The sequence below is a fragment of the Saccopteryx leptura genome, chromosome 1 (genome assembly GCF_036850995.1).
Source record: "Saccopteryx leptura isolate mSacLep1 chromosome 1, mSacLep1_pri_phased_curated, whole genome shotgun sequence".
Classification (NCBI taxonomy): domain Eukaryota; kingdom Metazoa; phylum Chordata; class Mammalia; order Chiroptera; family Emballonuridae; genus Saccopteryx; species Saccopteryx leptura.
In genome coordinates, this window is record NC_089503.1 from 205,273,582 (window position 1) to 205,293,007 (window position 19,426).

Here is a 19,426-nt window from a genome sequence, read left to right on the forward strand (position 1 = left end):
GAATAAATAACCAATAGACAAATGACAGTGCTTTGTTTACAGCTTCAGGAGCTTCTTGGAGACAAAAATAAGTGAGACAGATTTAGTTAAATCTCATTTATCTTTCATATTAAGAGTCAGTATTAAAAATATATATCTCTATAAGCACATAAAAGATGATTTTAATAAAAATACTCAAAAACTGACTTCTTAGTTACCATTTAGAGTAGTCCTTAGAGTTTTTAGTTACTGCTTTATAATTATAAAAGATTTAACTGAGAAAGATCTTAGACATAATGTCCAACAGCCTTATTGTCAGATCTATAATAAATAATTAATGTAATGATTAATTATTAATGATAATTAATATGCATGTAATACTTTATCCTTTCCATACATTATTATGTAGTGCCTCATCTGGGTCAGGAGTTGCTCTAAGAACTAAAGATTCACAAGTTAATAGGACAGGTCTTTGCACTCCTTGTAATACGAATGAGACCAAAAAAAAAAACCCACTAACAAGTGGACTGTTAATAAGATAATTATGATAATGTAATGATGATTATAAAGAACATGAAATATAATATACATGATAAATTTCAAAAAGAAAAAAGAAAATGAACAAGGAATTGAGAGATCAAATAATGGTCTATATCTTATATAGGGTGTGAACAAAGCATTTCTCTGGTGAGATGACATTTAAGAGGTAATTTGAGACCTGAAATCAAGCAGAAAATTTTCAGTATGGTTCGTCACTAGCAGTTGAGTCAGGGTTGCAATCCTAGATTCTTATTTCAATTTAAGTTACATTTTAAAATAAATTTATTGTTATTTGTGTTATTAAAATTCATAGCAGATAATAGCAGAGTAGAATCTTCTATCAGGCTATTATCAATTCAACTGTGGTCGTGAATAATTCTAGTTAACCTCTCTGGTGAGTAAATAGGGAACTTAAATGTATTGTGTTGTTTGTAAAGCACATGGCTAAAAGAGTTCAATGACTTATTTGATGAAATAAAAACACCTTTGGTAATACAAGGACATTTATTCTATTTTTTAATTTAGGCTACTTTTTCTTTTCTTTTTTGGATTTCAAATAATGGTACCAGGCCCTGGATTTTGGAAATTCTCTTAATATAAAGTTCAAATAAACATTTGGTTCCATTATCTTGAATCCAGAAATGTATGACTTTCATTTGGATTTTCTATAGGCATTTTTTTTTAACAATAGGGCCACAGAGAAATTGTGAAAGGAAAGATTATGAAAGGCATATTTCTATTCTCATGTATTTTCCTTTCTTGCTCTTATTTAACAATACCCTTCCCTGTACACCTTCTGCCTTATCTTTCTTTATACCAATTATATTAGAAGCAATTCAATAGGGTGCCTGTAAGCTAGGCAGGTGACGTAAAAAACTTGGGTTCTCTTCCTGTAGTCGCTGTGCACTCTGCATGCTTTGTATTCTCACTGTAAATCCTCAAGGATGATGTTCCATGATACCCATCATGACCACCAATGCACTAAGTGTCAGGTAATCAAGAGAGGTAAGTCAGAAAGCAGCAAAAGATTGGATGAAATACAAAGTTTCATTTCATTATATCAGGAAAAATCATACCCTTAGGAAATTTGCAGCCATATGCCAAGGCAGAGTTGTTTTGTTCTTAGCATACCTACTTATTTTCTCTGAGGACAGATCAGTTATTTTAATTTTTTTTTTCTTGGAGGAGAGGAGAAATGCAGACTGGAGAATAAGTTTTGGAACATGAATAACAGTACCAAAATAAAGTCATACATATTTAAGGTGACTTATATTAGTTCTGCTCATATACATTGTATATAACACTAATAGAAGACTGATTTTTTTTCCTCAGAAGTCCAATAGTCCCAGAGTGGGATTATTGCTTCATTAAATTATTTGAAGTTTGTCAAATCCCTTATTCAATGGCATCATAACCAAAAGTAGTATCTCAGTGCTGGGAAGATGTGAAGGGTAACATTACTATGATTCATTCTTGGAAGTTGGTAATGCACTGAGATGCATCATGCATCCATCTATTATAGAGGTAGAATTACTCCACATAGAATAAAGAATCTTTTGAAGAGGAGTGTAATACATTGCATACTGAAAGGTAGCTCAGTTAAAACTTGGCTGACATTTTCATTATCACTTTTGTCTTTCTGGAACTTATAACTCATCTCTAACCAATAAACTCAGCTAAAAATTCTGTATCTATTTAGAAAGAGTAAACATTTAAGTACAGTCAGATAAATTGCATTTAGTCTGATCAGGTGGTGGCACAGTAGATAGAGCATCAGACTGGGATGCGGAGGACCCAGGTTTGAGACCCCGAGGTCACCAGCTTGAGTGCGGGCTCACCTGGTTTGAGCAAAGCTCACCAGCTTGGACCCAAGGTCGCTGGCTCAAGCAAGGGGTTACTCAGTCTGCTGTAGCCCCATGGTCAAGGCATATATGAGAAAACAATCAATGAACAACTAAGGTGTCGCAACAAAAAACTAATTATTGATGCTTCTCATCTCTCTCCGTTTCTGTCTTTCTGTCCCTATCTATCCCTCTCTCTGACTCTCTCTCTGTCTCTGTAAAAAAACAAAACAAAAACAAAAAAACAAATTGAATTTAAAGACCAGATTCCCAAATAGATATAAATTCATATTTTAATTGCTTGCTTATGAGAAAGTAGGTCAGACTAAAAATGGTGGCTTTGATTCTAAAACTAAACTGATTGAAGATTTCAACTCTTGCCTTTCTAGTTGGTTTACTAACAGAGCAAGAAACAGAGTCAAGGTTGTAGCCCAGACAGTAACTGGCCTGAGTTGACATAACTTCTCCAAATCTCTTTCTGGTGGTACACTGAGGTTTGGTGGTCAATGAAATGTGAGCAAGTACAAATCTTCCCGACCAGAAGGACCCAGGGCCCAATAGGCAGAGGGGAGTAAGTGAGCCGCTGGTGAAGCCTTTCTAACACAGTACACCAACACAGGAGCCTCAGTACAAGCCATGGCTGGCAACCAAATTCAAACAGATTAAAATGTCATCAGAGATTCAGCTCCTCTGTGTCACTCACTGCTTTTCAAGCACTCAGTATCTAGGATTGATTAGTGAACCATTTGGGCAGCACTGATAGGACATTCCCCTCTTCACAAAAAGTTCTGTTGGGCAGTTGCTATGCTATAGTAGCATGTCTCTCTATTCTCTGTCTTATTGAGTCATTAGGCCATTGCCTACTGTAGGAAGTTGTGAATATATAATACCAATGACTATACCTGTTGTTGAAAATTCCTGTGGGGTAGTACAGGCCTTTCTTTTCTCTGTGAATTCGAAGGTGAAGTCTTTGTAGCTATGATCCAGGATAACAGCAACAGTGAAAGAGGATCCCTGGGCTCATGCCGTTTTTCTCACTCCCAATGCCTGTCCCCACCCTCTGTTTTCCTTTCCTGCTTCAATTTGTCTTTTGCTCCCTGTAGCCTTTTAAAGCAAAGTTCACTACCTCAAAGAATCACATTATGTTATATTTCTCATAATTAATGAAATTTCTTATAATTGTAGGTAACACTAGGATTTAGTGTTCTCCTCTGAATTTACAAACATTATTTCCTCTACTTAATTATAGGGCTGTGTTTGTTAGTTTAGTTTTGCCAGCCAATGCCAGTAGCTTTTAATTTATTTTCCCATAAGGATAAGTATCTGTGTTGTGATGTGGGACATGTAGTAGATACTTAATGCTTAATTGACTTTCATCACTTTTTTAAGGTAAAAAAGGTGGGAATTTGAGTACAGGGGATCCTCAGGTTACCACACAGTTCTGTTCCTATGACAGTAATGTAACCCAAATTTTGGTGTAAGTCGAAATATTCCCTAGCCTAAGTCACTTACCTATCTGAACACAGTTGTAAAGTTATAATCTAGAGCAGTGGTTCCCAACCTTTTTTGGGCCACGAACCAGTTTAATGTCAGAAAATATTTTTATGGACCAGCCTTTAGGGTGGGATGGATAAATGTATCATGTGACCGAGACAAGCATCAAGAGTGAGTCTTAGACAGATGTAACAGAAGGAATCTGGTCATTTTTTAAAAATAAAACATCGTTCAGACTTAAATATAAATAAAACAGAAATAATGTAAGTTATTTATTCTTTCTCTGTGGACCAGTACCAAATGACCCACAGATTGCTACTGGTCCATGGCCCGGAGGTTGGGGACCACTGATTCTAGAGCATAAAAACACAACTGAGCCATAAAAAAAGGACATAAATATACTGTACACTGTATTGCACATTCTTCCGCCACGTGCAACCAAACTAGTTCACCCACGTAGTCTGTAAGTATGACACTAACAGCCTAAGCCGAAACACTGTCTCAATTTTTTAAAGATTTTATGGAAGTGAGCGTCATAAACTCAACATGTCATATGTCGAGACTGTCATAACTCGAGGACCCCTGTACAGGGAACTCATTACGTTAGGTTAGTTGATTGGGGAATTTGGCACAACAGTCCAGGTTTAAGACATCAGCTTTCACAGGCAGAAACATAATCTGGTCTGGATCTCAGATATAAGTAGAATCTAGTTGATGAATTCACTTCGACCATACTCCAAAGAGGCAGGAGTATTTGAACCAGATTTCAAATTATTACTGTACTTCCCCATGTATAAGATGCATTTTTTTGGAAAAATTTGGGGTCTAAACACTGGGTGTGTCTTATATAGTGGTTGTAGATTTTTTTTACTTACATTTCCTGATGTTTTGCACTTGTTTTTGTGCTCATTGTTGAAGACAGTGATTCATCATCAGACACAGATGAGGACAAGCTAATGGATGGGAGTTTTGACAGTGATGAGGAGTTGTATGAATTTTATGATGAATACAACTTGAGTTCAATAACTTTATGTCATACATTTTTTTTTTTAATTTCGGGCCCCAAAATTAAGTTGCGTCTTACACATTGAGAGCGTCTTATACATGGGGAAATACAGTAATCTTTCCTGAGAAATAAATATATTAGATGAATCAGATAGTTGACTGGTTCCTCTGGTGGTGTTCCCCGGAGATCCTCAGTGCCCTGGGCTCCAGCGTCCTTCTCGATGTGCCACCATTGCTGACTGCACCCCCTCTACTGGCAAGGCCATTGTCAGCCCAGGTAATATTCTGTTTCCTCAGTGATAGGCTGTGGGGACTGTAAGAGCCAACAAAGCTCTTGCCGTGTCTCTTTGGGGAAATAGATTAAAAACAAAAGAAAAGGGAGAAAGATGGGAAATTTATGTACTAATGAAAAAATACATCCAGACTATAATAAAATAAAACTTAGGAGATCTAAGACAAATATCAATCATTAAGCAGGTTTCTCTCAATTCTTATTGCTGTGGGAGCAATACCTTAAAAAAACCTAAAAACTGAAACTGCTCATGACTTTGATGTCCTGTGGCCTAACTCACATAAGACATGCATATTTTCTTTAAGAATCTTGGGGCTTCTGATTGTTGAATTCCATTTGTCATCCCTCATTTGTCACCTTATGGTAGCTGATATCACTGTATGTATATTTATACATTGTTTTAAATGAGAGACTGTTATCTACTGTTACCAGTAGTCCTTCTTCTATACTGGTTTTATAATTTTTAATAAAACATTTTATAGTCCTCAAATAATCTAAGAGATTTCACATAGAAACTATGAATTTTTGAATCTGCAGAGTAGTCCGTAATGTCCAGCCAGGATATTACTAAGGGTTTTTGATTCTCCATTTATTTAACAAGAGGAGAACCATTACATTACATTTCTACCATTGACTAATTGTCCCATATGAACATTTTGCCTGGAGAGTCTAGTTTACTGGATTTAACTTAATAGGCAATTAAAAAAAATTACCTTATAACTCAATAAAGATTTTTTTTTTGCATAACACTAATACTGGGTTTAAAGAGAACATTAGATTCAGACTCAGTTTATTTCAATTTATGTACTATCTCTCCAATAATGATACTATTATATATAATGTCTAAGTCAGGGGTCCCCAAACTACGGCCCGCGGGCCGCATGCGGCTCTTTGAGGCCATTTATCCGGCCCCCGCCGCACACCTGGAAGGGGCACCTCTTTCATTGGTGGTCAGTGAGAGGAGCATAGTTCCCACTGAAATATTGGTCAGTTTGTTGATTTAAGTTTACTTGTTCTCTATTTTAAATATTCTATTCGTTCCCATTTTGTTTTTTTACTTTAAAATAAGATGTGTGTAGTGTGCATAGGAATTTGTTCATAGTTTTTTTATAGTCCGGCCCTCCAACGGTCTGAGGGACAGTGAACTGGCCCCCTGTGTAAAAAGTTTGGGGACCCCTGGTCTAAGTAAACAGTCCTTCTGTCCCTGATTGCCAAATATAAAAAAAAATCTACTCTATATCATATTTAATAAATTCTGTTAAGTAACATTAGACACATTATTTGTATTCTTTATTTTTTTCTTTTTCTATTTCAAGTGAGAGGAGGGAGGTAGATAGATGAACTCCTGAATGCACCTTGATCAGGTTTCACCTGGCAACTCCTGTCTGGGGCTGATGCTCTGCTCATTTTGGGCCATACTCGCAACCAAGCTATTTTTAGCACCTGAGGCGGAGGCTCCAGGGAGCCATTCTCAATACCCAGGGCCAATGCACTTAAATCAATTGAGCCATGACTGCAGGAAGGGAAGAGAGAGAAAGAAGGGGAAGGGAAAAGGAACAGAATGAGACAATCACTTCTCCTGTGTGCCTTGACTGGAACTGAACCCAGTATATCCACAAACTGGGCCAATGCTCTACCACAAAGCCAAATGGTCAGGGCCAGTTTTATGTTCAATGGAATGGTATCAGAAAATAAAATTCTAGTTTCTATCAAAATTTAAAGAACTAGATTATGAAAAGTATTTGGTTCTATCACTGAATTTCCTCTTGATTTATGTTTGTAATTAGATAATGTATTTACTTTTTCGCTTTTTTGCACTTTTAGCACTCATGCTTCTGCAATGGAAAAGGAAAGTTCTTGTCAGCTCTTTAGTGGATTTTCAAAGTTGTTAAAAACCAGCAACCTTGCTTTCATAATATTAAGAGACAGGAGTGGGCAGATCTGTTATTTTTCCAATATGTTTCTAGAGTTTTTGGTTTTCTTATTCCAAATTGTTATCTAGTTTGTATTCTTTGTTCTTTAGTTAAGAATTATAGGTTGATCTAACATATTGAGAATTTACCAACACTTGTACCTCTGTGCAACCTTTTTGCTTTCTTTTAAATATTGTAAAATAATGTGGAAATAATAAAAATAAGAAAAATTTTCAACTGTTATATAATGAAACTATTTTCTCCATCTATACTTCATACTGGTTAAGCAAGTAAAACAGATTTTTTTTAAAAAAAAAAAAAAAGAGGAAAAAAATCTGAATGTAGATGTTGTTTCTATGACTGTCCAGCTGTATAAATACAAGTCAAGCAGTCTTTCTGAGAATGTATAAAATTGAAATAATTATATTTAACTTCACAGATATCTTAAAATATTTGACGGTATCTAAAAGCGTATACATATTCAGGTAAAATGGTTTGTTATCATTTTATCCTTTCAAATTAAGTTAATACCATTTCTTTCTCTACTGTAAACATTTTCAGTCTTGATATATATCCTTTGTATGTATGAATTTTGCAATGACATATTACTAAAGCATCTTTACTGCCTGTGCAGAACAAGTCTGATGTTTGATGTTTAACAAGTTGTGTTCTGAGGGTCAATCTAGATTTAGGGCAGTGCTGCAACAGATAAACGACTGTCCTTTTTATCAATGACTTCGTTAACAGAACTGTCCTACAGATTTGTATCTAAAACATTTGAATCCTTCTTTAATCAGGAAAACAAAATATCAATAGTATAGTCATCTGTCATAGAATTCAATATTGGATTGACTCTGAATCATTACTTGCCAAAGGCGTAACTGAGCCCCTTGATATTTTCCTGCTGCGCATGTTAAGTACCCAGTTTTTTAGACTCATCCTGACTGAAAACAGTGAGCAATGGGGAGGTACCATTTCACTTCTGTTCTGTGAGAAATACCTTCATCACCACTCTCCACTTATTGGCAAGTCAAATGACAACCTGGGTCACACCTGGGAAGAAGAAAGTAGGGAGGAGAGGGATTCAGAGCTTTACAATTATCTGGTTCACTTTCAGAATGTCCCTTTGTGTTAGGTATTGGTATGCCCATTTTACAAATAAGGAAATTAAGACTGAGATTGTAAAACCACAGGCATGCAGCGTATGGACTGTGACAGGCACAGTGGCCCCTTCAAAGAGGCCTGTGCCCTAATCCTTGGAACCTGTATGTTATGTAAAAGGGACTTTGCAGATGTAATTAAGGTCACAGAGTTTAAGACAGAGATTATCCTGAATTATCCTGGTGGGCACAAGCTAATCATATGAACCTTTAAAAGAAAACAAAAACAAGCAAACAAACAAACATTCACTGGCTGGGGGCAGGAGGGACGAAACAGAAAGAAAAGTCAGATGTGAAGCATGTATCACTTATGTGCTTGTTAATGGCATTCAGTACATTATCTCTAATGTACCGCAATTAATTTCTATCATTTTATTTTTCTTCCTAGAATAAAAATGATTTCATGGTAAAGAGAGTACCTTACTTCTAACTTTATGGTCTGTAATGTTAGCTAAATATTATATTTCCTACATAATAGTTGCAAAAATTTGTTTAAATACTATTCTATCCTCACTTTTCCAAAGAGCCAAGATAATAAATGTCCATGTGAACTTTGTCCTAACCCTGTTTGTGCAAAGGCTTCTTTGAAATTATTATCCATTAGGAAAGTTTTATGTAGATATAAGGAGAGAGATATCAAGATCATAAAATCGTGAGCTCAAGGCTTCTGGAACAGAGACACAGTCTATTATTCACAGGGTAGCATCTGTGTCAGTTCCCCCTGTTTCGAATCCCCACGGAGTGACATCAATGAGGACCATGTTTCATCTGCATGTATAATGGATTTACATCACAAGAGGGCAACCCCAAAACTCAGACCAGGACTTTATATAGGTGCTGCTGGCACATGATGTAAACAAATCCTCTCCCAGGAGGTGAAGAGAAAGCCTTTATCTTTATTTATTCTGCTGCAGTAGAAATGTCTCTGGGTAGACATCTTTAAAACTGCAGCTTCCAAGGCCCTTGCTATTCAAACATTTCCCTTGATTAGAAGCCTTGGACCGTGACCATGCAAATCATGAAATATTCATAGAAAATTCTCTTTCAACACACAGTCATCCTGAAAATTAGTAAACAGGCCCAATTATTGCTTGCAAAACTAATCAGACTACCATATCTATTATTTACTCCCCCCAAAATTGTTTTTCTATTTCAAATTCTCTTCCAAATCTCCACCTCTAAGTTTACTATTTGCTCTATTTATAGCATACTAATTTTGTACTCACCACAGCCTCACCATAATGTGATAACTGATACAAAATATAATCGCATGACATATAATATGGGTTTGCATTTCTGCTAGGTTTAGGGAAAGTTTTCAAACCCCTCTTGCTGGTAGTTCTGAGGGCCTTGCTGTGCTGTTTAAATTCACCCAGTGTCCAGCTGCAGCTTGGTCCTTCCTGGAAGTGGTGTCTACTTCAAGTTCAATATTGGCGTAGATCATCAGGGATCCTATGACTGGGCAGAAATTCTAGCAAATGATTTCAAGCACCTACCAGGTGGTAGATACTTGTTTTATTAGCATTGGCTGACTTTGTAGGGCTAGGAGCAAACAAGTCTCATGAGAGGCAGAATTATCTCTGGAATTTCTGAGATGATAAATTTCTTCAGCAACAAATATCTCCCTTCTTTTCTCATAATTCTCAAATTTAAAAAAAGCAAAGTCTGACCAAGCAGTGGTACAGTGGATAAGAACTGGGATGCAGAGGACCCAGGTTCAAAACACCAAGGTCACCAACTTGAGTGTAGTCTCATCTGGCTTGGGCAAGGCTTACCAGCTTGAGCCCAGGGTCACTGGCTTGAGTGTGGGATTCTAGACATGACCCCATGGTCACTGGCTTGAGCCCAAAGGTCCCTGGCTTGAGTCCAAGGTCACTGGCTTAAGCAAGTGGTCACTTGTTCTGCTGTAGCCCCACCCCCCGAATCAAAGCACATATGAGAAAGCAATCAATGAACAACTAAGAAGCCATAACAAAGAATTGATGCTTCTCATCTCTCTTCTTTCCTGCCTGTCTGTCCCTAGCTGTCCCTCTATCTGTCTCTCTGTCTCTGTCCCTCAAAAAAGAAATAAATACAAATAAAAGAAGCAAAGAATTTTAACCTCCCTGTATTAATTAGGATATCCAGAAAAAAATAATTGGTGTGTGTTTGTGTGTGTATACATACATTTATGTGTTTATAGCTTACATACACATACATGTTATATTAATAACCTTATAAATACAAAGATGGGCAAATGTAGGTTTACAATTATAATACAAAAGAGTAATACAACAATTAATAAATAATAATGCAAGAATAAACTCTCTTTCATGTACTTATAACTACAGACCTACTTTTGCTTACCCCTGTGGGAAAAATATACACACATACATATATTTGTGCATACAGACATATATAAAGAGAGAGAGATAAAGATCAATTTCAAGGAATTGACTTGCAGAGTTGTGGGGCCACCTGGCTTGTCAGAACTCTGTAGTTCAGTTCAGCAAATAGAAACTCTCAGGCAGGAGCAAATACCGGTCTTGAGACAGAATTTCTTCTTCCACGTGAAAACCTGAGTTCGTTCTTTTGATCTTCAAGTGATTAGTTGAGGTCCATTTATTATATTATCAAGGATAATCTTTACTTAAAGTCAACTACTCGTAGATTTTAACTGTATCTACGAAATTCCTTCACGGCAACCCAAAGATCGGTGTCTGATTGAATAGCCTCGCTAAATCAACAGTGAAAGTTGCAGTCACACCAGTTTGCAAACGCAATGTAGGTCGAAGCTCTAATTGTTGTTCCATTCGCTTTAAAGCTAAATGTTCTATATTGTGATGTTTGTTATACAATAATTAAAAAATAATAATTGATGGTCTTATATTGTGAAACAGTGGCAACAACCTGATTCCAAACAGGAAGCTATATTTGCACTTTATCTTGTAGCAGGTAAATCCTTTGTCTCTCTGTGTACTTCCGTATTTAGGTTCCTGGGTAGCATAAAAAATTTTATTTTTGCCAAACAAGAAATGTGAGAGTTTGAGATTGAACTCCATTGAAAAGTTAATACCCATTATTATTCCTAAACTACACATTCATAGCTGCCATTCAACAACAGGGCAAGTAATGACAAATGCACACATACCCAATATTTTAGGAGTATCATCAAGATGAGTAACATTTGGGGACTAATCCTTATAATAACTCTATACTGTGTATCTTAAACAGGACTTTTCTTTCATTAATAAATAAAACAGCATTTAAAATGAAAAAGTCAGAATTTTTAGAGTCACTTAAAAACTTTGAACCTGAAAACCTTATCAGAAATGACAAAATAGTTTTTAGGATAAATTTTTTTATATGATTTATATAATTAAAATGAAACAGAGGGACATTTTATTAGCACATGCTCTACTTTTACTTAATATTCTGAGTCATAATATTTGTTCCATAAAAGGGTTGACAAAGCTTAAATTAATGCTCTATTATATATACTTGTAGGCTTCCTTTTTCTTTGTACTGCTAATTTTAATAATTCAAATATAATCTCCCCATTTATCACAGTCTCTTACTTCCTTATTATTAACTGTTAGAAGTAGTCATCTTTCCAAAGATTTAGTAAATTTTTAATTTTATAATTTTATCTGAAACTTAATTACTGACTATATAAATTAACATATATCATCTCCCTCCCAGAAATAGTCCACAGCATGATTAGAATGTATATATTTAAATAGTGATGCATTACCACTCGATGAAAGTTACAGTTTATAATAATCATGTAAAATGAATAAAATTCATTGCTATTTTTTATATTTTATTCAATCAGAAATCAAATTTTAATATAAATTTGAAAAGAAATAAAGAATAGGTTTCTCCTTTCTGGAAAAAGTGTATACCTGAGGACAATACAGATGAATGAGGTATACCTTTCGGTATAGTTCTTTATTGTAAAAAGCTTTACAGCACTACTCACTGTTTTTCCCTACTCACAAAATGAAGTGTATTAAAAATGCTGAAACAGGCCTTGGCCGGTTGGCTCAGTGGTAGAGCGACGTCCTGGCGTGCAGAAGTCCTGGGTTCAATTCCCTGCCAGGGCACACAGGCGAGGCACCCATCTGCTTCTCCACCTCTTCCCCTCTCCTTCCTCTCTGTCTCTCTCTTCCCCTCCCGCAGCCGAGGCTCCATTGGAGCAAAGATGGCCCGGGTGCTGGGGATGGCTCCTTGGCCTCTGCCCCAGGCGCTAGAGTGGCTCTGGTCATGACAGAGCGACGCCCCGGTGGGGGGGGCGTGCCGGGTGGATCCCGGTCCGGCGCATGTGGGAGTCTGTCTGACTGCCTCCCCGTTTTCAGCTTCAGAAAAATACAAAAAAAAAATGCTGAAACAATATGTTTTTTTCCAAAATATGTTGATGGACTCCTATCGTAGTGCAAGGGATGTCCTAGTGGTGTTTAGCTCAGTGAACTGAGTGTGAGCCGCATGGACTGCAGTGATAATACCCCCCTCAGTGGGAACCTTTCACTCCGCCTTGAGCCCTGAGGATCCTCCTGTCAAGCAGGAAATGGCTGGAAGATCCTCTGGCTTTCATGTGTCATGTATGTGACAGCAAATCTCTCACCACCTGCTTTCTTGATGGCTTCTTCCATTGTAGACATATATGTTGGGAATATAGTAGAAAAACTATCTGTCCTATAATTAGATTGTGTTTTTTAGAATTATTAATCCCTCAGCAAGTCTCTGAACAAGATTTAATCCTGTAATTTGCACTTTGCTCATAGCTAATGTTGATAAAGGGAATGGATGACCATAGCACACTAAAGAGAAAGGAGACCTTAGATCTGGAAAAGGTAGCTGGTTCCATCATGCTTAATTCTGAGTAACTTCCCATTTCAAATTCAGAATATCTGGAATATGTGGCATTTTTTGTAATGTAAAGATATATGTTTAATAGAATCTTCTCTTCATGAAGTCTAGAGAGCAACAAGTCATTAATTTCTTGGGTGATAGTTCTCAGTTCATCCTGAGTCAGAGTGATGTGTAAGTGGCTAATTCAGGACATACTTCTTAGAGAAACTATAAAGGAGGCAGGATGCAGGAAGGGCAAGTTGGAATAAGAATAGTTTAACAATTAACATTTTGTAAAACAAACCACACCAAAATCTGCTATTATAAAACAAAACTCCTATATTGAGCCATGATTTGAGGGGTTAGGAATTTGGGCTGAGCTCAGCTGAGTGGCTGTTTTCTTAGGATGGTCTTCCATAGCCAATGGATGGTCCTGGATCTTGGTAGGCTGCCATAATCACATGTTTCCATCAGATTAGTCCAGCTCTGTTCCCATGACAATGTTGGTAAGGTCCTCAGGAGGAACAAGAAAGTGCAAATCACGCAGCATGGACACTTTTCATGGTTTTGCTTGCATCATATCTACTAATGTCCTGTTGGTCAAAGCAAGTTACACAGGTAGGCCAAAGTCTAAGTCTATAGGGATTACCCAAGGGCATAGACAGAGACAACTGACCACTGCAGGTCGGTGTTGCAACAATCTACCACTGGCAAAACCACAAGCAAAGAGCTACAAAGCTAGAGTGAAATTGTAAGGTATAAACCAGAGTTGCCCTGTCCTGATGCAAGGAACCTGGGCTTTCTAATGGCTAAGCATTGGCCTGGGTATCTTCAGGCCCTTGCAGCCATCTCCTAGCATTGGCTAAGTGGGTCCACAGGCGCTGGCTCCCAAAAATAAAAACACACATGAGATGTAGAGAGGGCTATGAGAGAGGCAAGGAGAGCAAAAGTGTATCTGCAGAAATCTGGACTGACTGGGCATCAACACGGTCTGCTACCATATCCCCTTCCATCACTCAAAGTCAGCATAATCATGAATTCACAGATTAGTTGATATGGAGTCTTCAAAACACTAGGGTTTTTTTGGGGGGGAGGGCAAGAAGCATACAAAAATATTAGTGGAATGAATTCTACGAATGACTGTTATCAATATTTATCTTCAGCGTCTCTTTTCTCTACAATCTGGCCTAGATCACCCTTTCCCTTGGCCGGCCATTCTATATATAGGTCTAGATGACGTGTCCAAGGCATGATCCAGACCTTTAGAGTTCTAAGCAATCTGAGCTCCTAATTGTCTTTCTTTGGTTGTATTGTGGTTGTTTAAATTGCTAATTCATAGTTAAAACTGGGCATTCCACTATGGATAGAGGTCTCTGAATTATGGAAATATTTCTCTGTTTTCCCATTAGGTAGCATCAAACCCATCTGCTCATGAGAATTAGTGTTGATTATTCTTCCCAGGATGGCGTCTCCTTTCCTTGATCATTGATTTCTATAAGTTGGAGCACAGCAAGATAAGATAGCAGCTGCAGTTTTAGACTCAATGGGACTTTTATAGTGTCAGTCGGTGGAAACATACTCCCTCTGGGAACCAAACTCTCTAGACCTAAAGGACTCTGGATGTGAAAATAATAAGCATACATTACTCACATGAGGCACTGGAAGTGATGAGGAATGGGACCACTCCTTCTTGTGCTTCTTGATTTCTAGGTCTGTGGACCACCTGCCATCGACCTAGGCCGCATGATGGTTGGTTTGGGTTATGTGCCACATCTTGAAGAGCAAAGTCCCATTCCCACATGGGATTTTCTTGGAGCTGGTACCTTAGCTATACCTGTAGCAGCCTACTTTGCTACTCTAAGAGCATACAACTTCTGGGAAAGGTGTATGTGGCAATATCAGAGAATTCCATGGTAAGGTGCCCACTGTTGCTCCTTTTTTGTCTTAAATTAGTATCTCTTATCCAAGTGAAGCTATGCAAGATATCTTATTGGTAAAGCAGGCATTCTGTGAGTCCACAGACACTGATGTTGGCAAGGTAGTGTGAGCAAGCCATTCTTAAATCTCTTTAGGAAAAACATGGTCCATTAAACATTGCCAAGGTAAGTTTTCCCACTGGCCACTTAGGATTGCTTGCAGATTATAGTAATTAAATCAATCTACTTGTGACTTTAAACACTGCCACCAGGTTTCTGCATTTCAGACATTCTTTTTTTTTTTTTTTTTTTTTTGAAACTAAGGAGCTCAGTTATATAACAGCTTCTCTTACTGTCAGCACTGGATGGAGAAAATGACAGATACTACTGGGTTTCTCTATGATGCATTACTTATAAGCATCAAAAATTGTGTCTCCTGACTCTCTCCAGGATCACCATCCTCAGAGGAGGGGTGGGTGGTGATTGTGGTCTTATATAACACATATACCCCAGCAAGCTCAAATCTCTGTGTCTAGGGAATCTCTTATGAACATGCTGCCAAGGAAAGTATAACATCTTCACTTCACTATGAGCCATCTTTTTTTCTACCTGAGATTCACAAGCCGTTCCAGGTGCATATTTGGACATGGTGACTTTCCCTGGAAAGTGAAATCTGACTCATGAGAGATACAGGTGACTTTCCCTAGATGTTAAATTTGAGTCATGAGAGAGGGTTCCCTTATCAAAAACCCCTCCATTCTTCAACTTCACAGTCTGCTCCTGCTTGGCTGGGTCCTTCCAGATCGAACCCAGGCATGATTCCACATTTATACTGGTACATAACCACTCTATCTTGCAGCTTCTTTGGTGATGTATTCCTTTTAGCTCATGGCAAGACCAACATCCCTTCATCTGGGCCATGCTGGGAATGCACGAAGAAGGCAATGTTATCTTCTAGTAAGGGGACCCAGGCCCATTCTTTACGGCCAGAATGTTGAGAGAAATTTAGGATTCAATATTCTTCAGCATGTCTTTCCATATATCTCCAAGTGTCAGAAGACTTGAGCTGTAAAGATTCAATTCTTTCTGAGGTTCTTTTATTTTATAATTAGTCCTTGGTTTGGTCTGCAGAATGATCTGCCCTTGGGCTGAATGTGATAAGGATCTCTTTCTATGACTTTTATTCTAACATTTATTCTATGCTTTAAATTGCTAATTGGATGATCTGAGGTTGTAACTTTTTTTTTTTCTATGTGTCAATAGCACTCAACTAATTTAAATTTTTGACTTTTATAATTATTATTACCCCACTGCTTTTAATCTCATAGACTAGCCTCTATTTCTCCCTTGTTCCCATAAAACTTCACCACAAGTGAGTATCTTACCAACAATATCCTTGAGTGATCCCACTTAAGAATCTCATCTTTGAATCTGCTTTCTAAGACCATTACTGGTATTTGTATACGTCAAGTTTCCCAGAAGTTGACTCAAGACGAATAATCATGTACAAATGATATATTAAGAAATGCTCCCAAACTCTAGAGTATAAGGGTGACTCATAATTTCTCCACACTGAGTCAAGGTACTGGACTTTTTTTACTGCAGAATGGATTGCCTGCCAAGGGAGACAAAACAACCAGACAGTTCTGGTACTTCAGTGTGTGCGTAAAGTTCTTCTGGAGCTTCAAAGTAGTCCTCAGAAAGAGCTTTCTTCTGGTGACTGCTGAAAGGAAAAGATAACCAAAGAATGGGTAAGTAGGCTAGTGGTGGTGAGTGGGGTGGTGGGCTAGAGTGCTTAATGTGCTAATAGCGTTTTAAATAAATTTTTATTAATGGTAATGGGATGACATTAATAAATCAGAGTACATATATTCAAAGATAACATGTCTAGGTTATTTTGTCATTAAATTATGTTGCATACCCCTCGCCCAAAGTCAGATTGTCCTTCGCCACCCTCTATCTAGATCTCTGTGCCCCTCCCCCTCCCCCTAACTCTCCCCCTGTCCTCCCTCCCCCCACCCCTGGTAACCACCACACTCTTATCCATGTCTCTTAGTCTCATTTTTATGTTCCACCAATGTATGGAATCATGTAGTTCTTGTTTTTTTCTGATTTACTTACTTCACTCCTTATAATGTTATCAAGATCCCACCATTTTGCTGTAAATGATCTGATGTCATCATTTCTTATGGCTGAGTAGTATTCCATAGTGTATATGTGCCACATCTTCTTTATCCAGTCTTCTATTGAAGGGCTTTTTGGTTGTTTCCATGTCTTGGCCACTGTGAACAGTGTTGCAATGAACATGGGGCTACATGTGTCTTCCCGTATCAATGTTTCTGAGGTTTTGGGGTATATACCCAGTAGAGGGATTGCTGGGTCATAAGGTAGTTCTATTTTCAGTTTTTTGAGGAACCACCATACTTTCCTCCATAATGGTTGTACTACTTTACATTCCCACCAACAGTGAATGAGGGTTCCTTTTTCTCCACAGCCTCTCCAACATTTGCTATTACCCGTCTTGTTGATAATAGCTAATCTAACAGGGGTGAGGTGGTATCTCATTGTAGTTTTGATTTGCATTTCCCTAATAACTAATGAAGCTGAGCATCTTTTCATATATCTGTTGGCCATTTGTATCTCTTCCTGGGAGAAGTGTCTATTCATGTCCTCTTCCCATTTTTTTATTGGATTGTTTGTTTGTTTGTTGTTGAGTTTTATGAGTTCTTTGTAAATTTTGGAAATTAGGCCCTTATCTGAGCTGTTGTTTGAAAATATCATTTCCCATTTAGTTGGCTGTCTGTTTATTTTTATATCAGTTTCTCTTGCTGAGCAAAAACTTTTTATTCTGATGTAGTCCCATTCATTTATCTTTGCCTTCACTTCTCTTGCCATTGGAGTCAAGTTCATAAAATGTTCTTTAAAACCCAGGTCCATGAGTTTAGTACCTATGTCTTCTTCTATGTACTTTATTGTTTCAGGTCTTATATTTAGGTCTTTGATCCATTTTGAATTAATTTTAGTACACGGGGACAGGCTGTAGTCGAGTTTCATTCTTTTGCATGTGGCTTTCCAGTTTTCCCAACACCATTTGTTGAAGAGGCTTTCTTTTCTCCATTGTGTGTTGTTGGCCCCTTTATCAAAGATTATTTGACCATATATATGTGGTTTTATTTCTGGGCTTTCTATTCTGTTCCATTGGTCTGAGTGTCTATTTTTCTGCCAATACCATGCTGTTTTGATTATTGTGGCCCTATAATATAGTTTAAAGTCAGGTATTGTAATGCCCCCAGCTTCATTCTTTTTCCTTAGGATTGTTTTGGCTATTCGGGGTTTTTTATAGTTCCATATAAATCTGATGATTTTTTGTTCCATTTCTTTAAAAAATCTCATAGGGATTTTGATGGGAATTGCATTAAATTTGTATATTGCTTTGGGTAATATGGCCATTTTGATTATATTTATTCTTCCTATCCAAGAACAAGGAATATTTTTCCATCTCATTGTATCTTTTTCGATTTCCCTTAACAAAGCTTTGTAATTTTCATTATATAGGTCCTTTACATTCTTTGTTATGTTTATTCCTAGGTATTTTATTTTTTTTGTTGCAATCGTGAAGGGGATTATTTTTTTGAGTTCGTTTTCTAATATTTCATTGTTGGCATAGAGAAAGGCAATGGACTTCTGTATGTTAATTTTGTATCCTGCGACCTTACTGTATTGGTTTATTGTTTCTAATAATCTTTTTGTGGAGTCCTTCGGGTTTTCAATGTATAGGATCATATCATCAGCAAAAAGTGATACCTTTACTTCTTCTTTTCCGATATGGATGCCTTTTATTTCTTTGTCTTGTCTGATTGCTCTGGCCAGAACTTCTAGCACCACGTTAAATAAGAGTGGAGAGAGTGGACAACCCTGTCTTGTTCCTGATTTAAGGTAGAAAGTCCTCAGTTTTATGCCGTTTAAAATGATGTTGGCTGATGGTTTATCATATATGGCCTTTATCATGTTGAGATATTTTCCTTCTATACCCATTTTCTTGAGAGTCTTAAACATAAAGTTGTGTTGTATTTTATCAAAAGCCTTTTCTGCATCTATTGATAAGATCATGTGGTTTTTGTTCTTTGTTTTGTTGATATGGTGTATTACGTTAACCCTTTTGCGTATGTTGAACCATCCTTGAGATTCTGGGATGAATCCCACTTGATCATGATGTATTATTTTTTTAATATGTTGTTGTATTCGGTTTGCCAGTATTTTGTTTAGAATTTTAGCATCTGTATTCATTAGAGATATTGGTCTGTAGTTTTCTTTCTTTGTGCCATCCTTGCCAGGTTTTGGTATGAGGGTTATGTTGGCCTCATAAAATGTGTTTGGAAGTATTGCTTCTTCTTCAATTTTTTGGAAGACTTTGAGTAGAATAGCAACCAAGTCTTCTTTGAATGTTTGATAGAAT